Source organism: Phascolarctos cinereus, unplaced genomic scaffold (genome assembly GCF_003287225.1).
Source record: "Phascolarctos cinereus isolate Bilbo 61053 unplaced genomic scaffold, phaCin_HiC Scaffold_7;HRSCAF=346, whole genome shotgun sequence".
NCBI classification, from domain to species: Eukaryota; Metazoa; Chordata; class Mammalia; order Diprotodontia; family Phascolarctidae; genus Phascolarctos; species Phascolarctos cinereus.
Window position 1 is genome coordinate 136,883,116 of NW_027556180.1, and position 12,379 is coordinate 136,895,494.

The window sequence follows — 12,379 nt, forward strand, 5'->3', positions numbered from 1 at the left end:
ACAAGTTCAAAATGCCACTATAAAAACATTAAATTTTTGAACAGTTTATTAGATTTGGGTGTGATTCTAATTAAGGCAAAAGAAGAACTAGTCTACCAAAGAGATGATGAATGATTTATTTAAATAGCTATGTGGAACATAATGGGGAGGAAAAATGTATTTATCTGTTAAGTTAAAAACAATCATCCAACCATACTAAAAATGGTTTCACTATATAAAATATCATATACTGGAAGGACACAAATACCAGTGGTTTACTTCTTTTAATTATTTCCTATTTATCATGTATATAGCTTGCTTTGTGGGTATATATGTATATACACATATATATGTGTTGTGTGTGTATATGTGTGAATCTATATTTGCTTTCACATTATCTCCTCCTTCAGTTCCTTGAGTTTGAGTGCGGGGATTATCTTTTGTCTCTCTGTGCACCCCCAACACTTAACACTGTGCCTGGAATATAGTAGGCACTTAATAAATGTTGGTTTATTGTGATAAGTATTTTACATGATATAAGTAAAATAAATGTGCAGTGACTAGGGGAGAAATACTATCAACTGAAAGATAAGGGAAGTTATCTTGAGGAAGGTCACAATTAAAGAGAGTCTTGAAGTGAGCTAAAGGTTTCTAGAGTTAGAGTCCATTAGGAGAAAGCATTTCAAGCATTGAGAATAGGTGTGCAAAAATGTGGAGGTGGTTGTTAACTCACATATGGATAACAGCAAGTGAACCAGTTTGGCTGGAGCACTGAGTGAATGAAAGATGGTAGTTATAATCATCTTGCAAATTTGTTAGACACAAAAAAATGGTAACCCCCATTATCTAGACTAGACTGTTAGGTGTGTTGTGGACAGAATGCTAGATCTGGATTCAGGAAGACCTGAATTCAAATATGACCTCAGATAATTACTATTATTATTTCCCAGAAGACATATTATTAGGTACTCTAGTGTGTCTCTCCAATAACCATTTCATTCATTTTCCCTTTAATATATTTAATAAGTTCTCCCCTGAGAAATTCCTAGCATGACTCAAGATCAGATATCAGAGATCAACATACTATAGTGGAAAGAGTATTTGACATATTGTCAGGAAAGATCTGGATTCCAATTCTGCCCCTGCCTTTCATTAGTTATGTAACAAGAGCAATTAACCTAACCATTGTGAACCTCATTTTCTTTATCACTAATATAGGCATGATGCTTGATTCTGTAGTGGCTAGAACATCGGGCTTGGAATCAGGAAGACTGAGTTCAAATTCAGCCTCAGATACTAGCTGTGTGACCCTCAGGAAATCACCTAACTTCTCTGCCTCAGTTTCATCATCTCTAAAATGGGGATAATAGCACCTATTTCCCTAGGTTGTTGCAAGGATGAAATGAGATAATAATTGTAAAGCACTTAGCACAGTGTCTAAAATATAGTAAGCATTATGTAAATGTTAGCTATAACTACCTCGCTAAGTTTTTAGGGAGATCAAATAATATAAGGTAGAGTTCTTTGTAAAATTCAGAGAACATTATCATGATTTTCATCATCATCCTCATACTAAGAATTATATAGTACTTTAAGCTTTGCAAAGTACTTTACAGATATTATCTCATTTTATCATCACAACAACCCTGAGTGATAGGTGATATTATCATCCTCATTTTACAGACGAAGTAACTGAGGCACAGAGAAGTTAAGTGATTTGCCCAAGTTCACACAACTAGTATCTGAAGCCAAATGTGAACTGAGGTTTTCTGACTCCAAGCCCAATGCCTATGTACTTTGCCAACACATGCCGACTACCATTATTATCACTAATTAAATTCCTGACTCTTTTATCCTGTCATTTAAGGTTATCAACAGCTTGCCTCCAGCTTTTTTTTTATTCCACTCCACATTGGGTACTCTACAGAACTAGACTTTTTGCCAGCCTCCTCCCCTCCATCAGCATGTTCCAATTTCTTGTTTTCACTGAGGTTTTCTTCATAATAATCTCTTTGCCTGAAAAATCTTCCCTTAACTACCTCCCATCTGGAGAAGCTATTATTGTCCTTCAATGTCCAAATCAAATATAATTTCTTTCAAGAATCCTTCCCTGATCGTCCAAGGAAGAATTGATGTCTCCCTCCTGTTTAAATTATTTTATTCACTTTCACTCTGGTTTTTTTTTTTGGATGACTTTCCTTATGAGAGAGCAAGCTCCCTAAAGTCAAGAATCATTAAATACACACACACATATGCATAGGTATGTATACATGTGTGTATATATATATACACACATATATATATGTCTACATTATGTGTGTGCATATGTACAAACATATACATATCAATTTTATACACATATGTATGTGTGTATGTATTATGTATTGTGTATGCCCTAATACCTTAATATATAAATGTTTGTTCTCTTTCATTAGCTCTTGAATTCAAAGCACAGCATTTAAAAATCCTGTGCACCTGGGTGTCTCCTATCTCAAAGTCTGTCTATGAGTCAGTGTAATGTACTTTCTCAGGAAAGCAAACAATTATGAGAATGACTTTGAAGTGATGATACGATTTATATTGTGTTCATAATAGTAGCAAATATAATTCACAGTAATAGATTCTCTAGGTGTTAGGGGCATAGTAAATGACTATAGTGGTGCATGCTATAATCCCAGATACTGAGGAAGCTGAGGTTGAAAATCTTTTGATCTTGGGAGTTCTGAGCTACAGTGACCTATGACAATTGAATGTCCATGCTGTTTGGAAGGGAATTTAAATTGTTCCAGATCACAAACAGAGCAGGCAAAAGGTCCTATGCCGATCAGTAATGAGGTATGGGGTATGAGTGTTCTTTACATTTCCAGCTTGGACAGGATAGGGGTACCCAGTCTTAAAAACAACAACCACAACCCCATTTCCCCTATGTATAGTGTGTTAGGTGATCCAAATGATTCTGTATATTCCTATGCATTTGTAAAACCACAAGAGAGCTTCATTCTGAAATAAAAATTTAATATCCTTTCATTGCATGCCTGCTTCTGCAATGGGGAAGTTCTTCTAGAGTTCAGACACAGAGCTCTCTTCTGCTTTGATTCAGCATGAGCTTACCTGTAAGTATAACCATTAATAATACATAGTATAACTATTTTCCCAGTTAATCCCTAGGTTTTGTTCAGTCACTTTCAGGCATGTCAAGATCTTCATGAACACTTTTGGGACTTTTCTTGGTAACAAAAAAAAGTGGGAATGGTTTTCCAATCCTTCTCTAGCTCATTATATAGATGAGAAAACTCAGGTAAACAGGGTTGAGAGACTTGCCCAAATTCACACAGTTATTAAGTATCTGAGGCTAGATTTGAATTCAGGTCCTTCTGACTTCAGGCCTGGAACTCTATATACTATGCCACTGAACTGCTCTAATCTCAATATTTACCTAATGGTTTATCTGAGGTTATCATTTTATATAACACCTCCAAAAAGGAAAAAAAAAGAATAAAAGTTGTGTCTTTTTTCTGATTAATAACCATGTTTGAACAATGGCATTCAGGAGTCCTATTTGTTCCTAAAAGAAAAGAAACAGTGAATAGAAATGAAAAAAAGAGTCTAAAGATTAAAACTGATATAAGATTTGAAGGAGAAAGATTTATCTGCAGAAGGGATTTCCTATCACATTACTCTCCCCTTCTTCCCCCACAGGTTGGCTTTTTTGGTTATGATGTCCAAGTCAAGCAAAATAAAGAAAGAATGAAAGAAAAAAAGTAAATCTATTTATTTGCACTTTTTTTTCTATTCAAAGGAACGAAATGTGCTGATCTGAAATATCTACCACCCACTCTCACATGTCTCCAGTAGGAAAACGTCTGCTATAGTGCTAGAGCAATTCCTACTATCCAGTAATCATGTTTTTTGACACTCCAGACAAAAAACTGAAGAATCTGAGCTCATCTTTTCTCACCTGTAGTATTTTATATCCAATCAAAAAATTTGTTCCTACAAATATTTTAATCATAAGATTTTAATCATTTCCCTGAAAATATTTTTTATTTCCTAATAAATTATATATCATGATAGATTCATATGTCAGTTTAAATGAAGTACATAAGGCCCAGGGCACAGTCTTGCCTACTTATCACTCCCTAGATACACATACGCACACATGCACATGCGTGCATACACACACACACACACACACACACACATTCTTCATAGAGGCAAGAGAGTAATTAGTCTTTTGTAATGTCTGTAAAAAAATAACCTAATTACCCTTACATACTCTGTGCTATTCCTAGCGAGTAAATCTGGCACTTTTGGAAGCTTCATTAACTCTTTCCATTTCCTAAGGCATCATTTTGTGAGCTGAACTATTAATTTACTAAATGGTACCCTTGTGGCCTGCTTGCATGGATCCACATACATGCTGGAGTAATCTGACTGCCTATAATTAATATGAGGAGGTAGATACACTCCTTTACTGTCTCTAGTATATCATGTTGAAAATGTGAACAGCTGAACACTAAGAAAGGACTTAGGATGCATACTTCTTAAAGGAAGATTGAAATGCTTGACTAGTGAGAAAAAAAGAGATGAGATCAAGTTTCTCCTTTTTTTTCCAAGAAAAAAATTATTTGGGGAAAATCAAATTCAGTACATTCAGAACCACACAAGAATGGCTGTTATGTCTTACAAAGCTGATCTTGCCAACAATTGGGAAACAAGAGATGATTCTGAAGCATGCATTGGGAAGTAGGGAGCTTCCAAAAGCACAAAAAAAAATCCCAAATACCTCTTAGAATCTATGACAATTGATGAGGTAGGAGGCCAGAGAATAATTGGCCTAGTTCTCTATGGCAAATGAGAATTAGAATTTTCTACAGCATTCTACCTTATGGCAAACTGTATAGTTAGGAATTTCTGGTCCAATACATCTCCAATAAATTCTACACTCCTGGAGAGAGGGAGCAAAGGCATCACAAGCACCCTCATCAGTCACTTCTCATTACTAAGTGCTTGAAAATCAAACAAAACTAATTTTATATCTGTACAATAGGTTAGTATGTTAATTGTGTGTAGTAACACACTGAGGTTCAAAATATCAATCAATAAATCAGTATTTACTAAGTCTACTATGTGCTAGGAATATGATTTGATTCAGTATAACAATTGGATATTTTGCAGAGAATCAGGTGATTTTAATAAAATAGCTAATTATTAGTTACCAAGCTCTTTCACAAGCATACTTCCTCCCTCAAAAAAAAAAAATACTTTCTTCAGTCCTTTTATATTTCAAAACAATGTTGGTGTGTGTAAACTACATGTTCCAGTGTATTTGCAGGGTCAGCCTACATAAAATGATGCAAAATAATATTGCCTATATTTCTGGGTAATTCAAGTTCTTATTCTTGAGAGTGCAATCATGGTAGCCCTGGTCCTGGTTTTTCAAACATGAACATAAGTAATGAGGAGTCATCATTATAACTGAATTTGAAACCATCTCAGTAAGCACTTGGCCTTTCTAAACCATAGAGAATTTCTGAATTGAGGGAAAATCAGAGATCTTCTAGTTTTTGTTTTGTTTCATTTTACAACTATCATTGAAAGTACTTCTCCCATCCCTGAAAAGTGATCATCTAATTGTTGTTTTATATCCCATAGTGATGAAGAACTTATTAACAACCCAAGACAGCTAGAGGGAGACATTTTCAATTTCAGATAGTCTTTCTTTTTTAAAGTTTTTATTCACTGATACAAAATCTGACTCCCTGTAATTTCCACCTATCATTCATCATATGGACCTCTGGGATAAAAATAAAACAAAACAAAAACAGGAATAATTCTTCTTCCAGATGAAAATACTTCAAATATGTGAAGAAAACTATCAAAAATCACCTAAATCTGCTTTTCCCAGTGAAATATGACCTGATACTTCAATAGATTTGTACATTTCATGCTTTCAAATACTCCTGCCACTCAAGTTGCACTTTAGATTGCCAACATCCTCATTTTCATTTTTGGAACATGTTCATTTGGGATTTCAGCTCAGGAATGAGCTCCCCAAACAGATCTCTCATTATCTCTACACACATTTGAGAAGGAAGAGTCTGTGATTGTATCATCAGAATATTGTTCTTGAGAGCCTCTCATCTTCCTTAAGTCAATTTCCCTTTTAGAATTCAGGCAAGAGAATAGTGATACACCCTATTTCTAAACTCTTTTTAAAAAGTTTAAAATTAGGAGAAGATTCTGCCTTCTTCAAGCTTACAACAACGTTTTCTAATAAAACCTATACTACAAGTAGAAAAGGAACAATTAAAGAACTGCATTGTCAAGAAAGCCAAACTATGAAAGCAGAGATAGCCAACAGTGTAAAAGGCTATCAAAGTCACTTTCAAAATTGCTGTACTGGTAGAGTAGAGGGTACAGAAAGTCATATTTCAAGAAGTAAAATACAGAATGAATAAGTGGAGAAATATAAGTGGCAAAGGTAGGTCACTTATTTGAGATTAACCAAAATAAAGGAAATGTGAGTGAAATTACTTAGAAGTGAAAGAAATTATGAGGGCCAAAGAAATATTTAGAGATAGAGAAAAATTGTATGTTTAAAAGATGTGTAGAAAAAAGCCAAGAATGGGGAAAAGATAAATAGCTTATTCATAGTTATCTGGTGCTTTCCTTTTCTATTGTTTCTCCAGTCACAAAGCCTTACCTTTCTACTAACTTATAGAAATAATTAATAACTATGTTAAAAATAATTATAATGATAACCATTTAAAAAAAAAAGTGAGGAGGAAGGAGAAGTTGATGACCAGAGAAGACATCACACCATAAATCACCACCTCAAGGAGGGGGAAAGAAAGTCAAAGAAAAGATTCAGTTCTTCCCCTCTGCAGCAGAGAAGAAGAAGCAGGAAGTTTTGAATACTGGCTTATTACCTCTACTATCCAATCACATCAATTGGTGTTATGTATGCAACAAAAGAGAAAGAGAGAGAGAGAGAGAGAGAGAGAGAGAGAGAGAGAGAGAGAGAGAGAGAGAGAGAGAGAGAGAACAACTAAGCAATAACATATCATAAGTGTTCCCTGATTATTTTAAAGCTGAGTGCCTTAGGGACTTCTGTGAGCCAAAATGGCAGAATAAAACACCATAACTTTTGCATTTTCACCTCCAAACAACCATAAAATAACACCCCAAAACAAATGCTGGAATAGCAGAACCAGCAAACTGTGGGAGAAACAATTTTTGAGACCAAGAAACTTGGAAGATTGGCAAGAAATGTCTATCTCATTCAGATAAAAGGAGAACCCAGCACAGGACAGGAAATGTCCCAGCAAGCCAGAAGAAAGTCCTACCTCAGCAAATCAGCAGTAGATCCTGAGCCCCAGTGCAGTAGAATAGATGAAGGCCAGCACCAAGAACTACCCTCCCATGTACCTCATCATACCCAGGGGAACAGGAGGACTTCAGCTCTGAGAGCCACCACATGCTTCAACATATCCCTAGGGAAAGAAGTATCCACCAGCAGCCAGACCTCCACATGCTTCAGTGTAGCCCCAGAGAAATACAGAAATACCCCACTGTCTCAGCATGCACCAGACACCACCCCTAGGATCCAGGCTCAGCACCAGGTAAGCTGCCATACCCCTATGGCCTCCAGAAGCATCACCATTCCCCACCCCTCCCTTCAGCACAGAAGCAGACACAAGGGTCCTGAGTGGAACTCAGGGCAACATCAGTGCAGCACCAGGTGAACAGCCAAGGCCTGCACTCCCTGGCATAACAAGGCTGAGACAGTATTCCTTCCACACTATGAGCAGAGATCAAATTTAAAAGACAGGAAAAAAGCTGAACAGCATAGGCAAAAATAACAACAAAAAAGGAATTTAATGAGAAGGTTATTATGGTGACAGGGAAGATCAAGATATGAACTCAGAAGAGGGCAACAATGTCAAAACACCTATGGGCAAAGCCCTAAACAAAAACAGGAACTGGTCTGAAGCTCAGAAAGTATTCATGGGGGAGCTCAAAGGGGAGATTAAAAATCATGTAAAAGAAGTAAAAGAAAAATTGGGAAAAGAAATGAGAGCGATGCAAAAAAATTATGGGAAAAAAAGATTCAACAGCTTGGACAAAGAAAACAACTGCTTAAAAAGTAGAATTGAAAGTACAAAAGCTAATTGAGGAAAAGAACACCTTAAAATTAGAATTGGGCAAATGGAAGCTAATGACTCTATGAGACATCAAGAATCAAACAAATTCAAAAGACAGAAAAAAAGTGGAAAAAATTTAAAATAGCTCATGGGGAAAAACAACTGACCTGCAAATTAGATTCAGGAGACACAGTGTCAGAATCATTGGACTATCTGAAAACCATAATCAAAAGGAGTACCTGGATAGTATTTTTCAAGAAATTATCACAGAAAATGCCCTGATATCCTGGAACCAGAAGACAAATAGGCATTGAAGAAAATCCACCAATCATCTCAGGAAAGAGATCCCAAAATAAATACCACAAAGAACATTATAGCCAAATTTCAGAACTACCAGGACAAGGAAAAAATACTGAAAGTGGCCAGAAAGAGATAATTCAAATATCAGGTAGTTACAATCAGGATCACACAGGATTTGGAAGCTGCAACATTAAAACATCTGAAGTTATAGACAATATTCTGGAAGGCGAGGGACATAGGGCTACAATCAAGAATCACGCACTTGGCAAAATTAAGCGTAATGCATCAAGGGGGGGAAATAGACATTCAATGAAAAAGAAGGATTTCAAGCTTTCATAAGGAGAAGACCAGAATTAAAGCAAAAATTTGAACTGCAATATCAAGACCCAAGAGAAGCACAAACAGGCAAAAAGGGAAAAGAAAACATAAGGGATTCAATAGAGCTAAACTGTTTACGTCCCTACATGCAAAAAATGATACTTGTAATTTTAAAAAAATTGTGTTGCTAATAGTACAGCTGGAAGGAATATTCATAAATAGAGGGCATGAGTATGACATAAGGGATGAGAAAGAGGAGTATACTGCACACATAAGAAAAGGAGAGGTAGAATGGGGTAAATTATTTCACATGAAGAGGCACAAAAGACCTATCACAATGGAGGGCGAAATGAAAGGGTGAGTAATGAGCATCACTTGAACTTACTCTCATCAGTATTAGCTCAAAGAGAGAATAATATACATAATAGGTTGAACATAGAAATATATCTTACCTAGTAGGGAAGTAGGAGGGAAGGAGCTAAAGTAAGAGGGGTGGAGGCAGGGATTGACAGAAAAGAGGGTAGATCAGGGGAGGTGTAGAAAGAAGCAAAACACTGGTGAGGAAGGAAAGGATGAAAGGAGAGAGAGGACAACAGAAGGAAGAATAGGATGGTGGGAAATACACAGTGATCACAACTGTGAGTGTGAATGGGATGGACTCTCCCAAAAAAAGGAAGTAGATAGCAGGGTGGATCAAAAACTAGAATCCCACAATATCTTGTCCACAAGAAACATACTTAAAGCAGAGAGATACATACAGAGTAAAGGCAAGAGACTGGAGCAGAATCTTCTGCTGTAGAAGAAGTAAAAAAAAAATCAAGGAGGAAGCTTCATCCAGTTAAAAAGTGTCATAGACAATGAAGCAATATAAAAACTATACAGCTATGTACCAAGTGGTATAGCATCCAGATTCTTAAAGAAGAAGTTAAGTGAGTTACAGGAAAAAATAAACAGCAAAACTATACTAGTGAAGGACCTCAACTGTCCCCTCTCAGGACTCAATAAATTGAACAATAACAAAAAGAAAGAAAGAAAAAGAAAGAAAGAAAGAAAGAAAGAAAGAAAGAAAGAAAGAAAAAAAGAAAGAAGAAAGAAAGAAAGGAAAGAGAAGGAAGGAAGAAGAAAGAAGGAAGGAAGAAAGAAAAGAAAGAAAGAAAGAAAGAAAGAAAGAAAGAAAGAAAGAAAGAAAGAAGAAAGAAAGAAAGAAAGAAAGAAAGAAAGAAAGAAAGAAAGAAAGAAACTAAAGAAGTAAATAAAATATTAGAAAAGTTAGTATGACAGACCTTTGGGGGAACCTGAATGGGAATGGAAAGGAATATACCTTTGTCTCAGAAGCACATGACACCTACACAAAAAAATGACCATGTAATTGGGGATAAAAACATCAAAATCAAGTGTAGAAATGCAGAAATATTAAATGCATAATTTTCAGATCATAGTGCAATAAAAATTACATTAAGAAAGAACAGTGGAAAGATGGATTAAAAAAATAATTGGAAACTAAATAATCTTATCTTAAAAAGTAGGTGAGTCAAAGAACAAATCATAGAAACAATCAATAATTTCATTAAAGAGAATGAAAACATTGAGACAACATACTAAAATTTATGGGATGCAGCCAAAGCACTACTTAAAGGGAAATTTATTTTTTTCTAAATTCTTACATCCACAAAATGGAAAAAGAACTGATCAATGAATTATGTATACAACCTTAATAAACTAGAAAATAAAACAAATTCAAAATCTCCAATCAAGCACCAAATTGGAAATTATACAAATCAGAGGTGAGATTAATGAGATTGAAAGTTAAAAAAAAATTGAGCTAATAAATAAACCTAGGAGTAGTTTCATGAAAAAAAAAAAAGATGGATAAGCCAATGGTGAATCTGATTTATAAAAAAAGAAAGAAAGAAACAAACAAACAAACAAACAAATATTCAGCATCAAAAATGAAAAGAGTGAAATCACCACCAATGAAGAAGAAATTAAAGCACTCATTAGGAAATATTTTGCCTTATTTCATGCCAATAAATCTGACAATTTGAACAAAATTGATGTGTATTTATAAAAACATTGCTTACCTAGAATAATAGATAAGGAAATAAAATGCCTAATTAACTGCATCATAGAAAAAATAAAATGACTAAGCCATTAATGAACTACCTAAGAAAAAAATCCCAAGGGCCAGATGGATTAATTAGTGAACTATACCAAACATTTAAAGAACCAGTAATTCCAATACTATATAAATTATTTAAAAAAAAATAGGTGGAGTCCTATCAAGCTCTTTTTATGACACAAATATGCACTGAGACATAAACCAGGAAGAGCTAAAACAGAGAAAGAAAATTTTAGACCAATTTCCCTGATGAATATTAATGCAAAAATATTTTTGGTGTTAAAACTTTAATTAAGCCAGTAATGCTACATTGTTACTGATAGCATGGCTCAGTCACTTCTCCATTGAGTGCCTTGCAATAATTTAAAATCAAGCAAAATTAAGGTACTGTTAGATAGTGGAATTCAATTTTTCATACATACATAGGAGCCAAAACCTAAATAGTCATCTTCCTTTTGAGGATTTGGTTGTAGATTTACCACCCTGAGAAATTATATGTACATTTTTCTGCTATTCATTGTCACACAAATGACATAAGATGCTTTTTAATTAAGTTTACATAACAGTAACAGTGTTGCCAAATCATTCAAATATTTTCATGGAAAAATAAAATGCCAAATGTCAGACAGAGCCCACATATTCTCATTCTTTCCAAGACACTGTGACAATGTTCGGTAGAATTTTAATTTCCTAAAAAAGAGATCTTCCAGATATCACCTAATCTCCCCATGACTTGTACAGAAAAGATGCTGGGCTAGTAGGAAGAACAAGGAAATTAACAACTTAAGGTTTCTATCTCTAGGTTGGTTTATGTCTCTAGGTTATATCTCCACCACCGTAGAGCTAGTGGTTTCAGATCCTTGAGTTTCTGGCTTTCTAACTTTCTAACCTCTAAACTTCTCCTTCATTTACCCTTTGCTTTGGGAAAAAGGTTCAGCAGTACATCTAACTCCTAGTGTTTCCCCTGGTTATCACAGAATTCCATCTGTACCAAAATGGGGTAATGTTGAATGCAGCAGATCCTAGAGCTATGGGTTATCTGAGGGCAATTGGAAGCAGTTAAAAAAGAAAAGACATGTTGAAAAAGAAGCCTACCATAACCACTCCTAAGCCTTCCTGGCCTTATCATTTTCAGATCTTAAATGCAAAAAAAATTTAACAAAATACTAGCAAGGCAATTACGGCAACATATCAGAAGGATTGTACACTACAGCCATATAGGATTTTTACCAAAAATGCAGAATTGGTTCAATATTAGGAAAAGAGTCAAAATAATTGATCATATCAATAACAATAATAACAAAAATCATGTCTTAATAGATGCAGTAGCATCTTTTGACAAAAATATAACACCTATTCCTACTACAATCATTAGAGAGCATAGGAATAAAAGGAGCATTTCTTAAAATGTCAGCTTGTGTTTGCCTTTTGTTCTCAAAGAGGACAATGACATCAGCGAGATGATGATATTGACTTGCAATTGACTTTGTTTTGAGTCAGTGAGGGCTGAAAATGA

General features: G+C 35.0%; 1 pseudogene; it reads left to right on the forward strand.

The window, feature by feature from the left end:
- The first annotated feature begins 7,298 nt into the window (after positions 1-7,298).
- LOC110223546 (protein PBDC1-like) overlaps positions 7,299-12,379 on the forward strand; it is a 91,665-nt pseudogene continuing 86,584 nt past the window's right edge.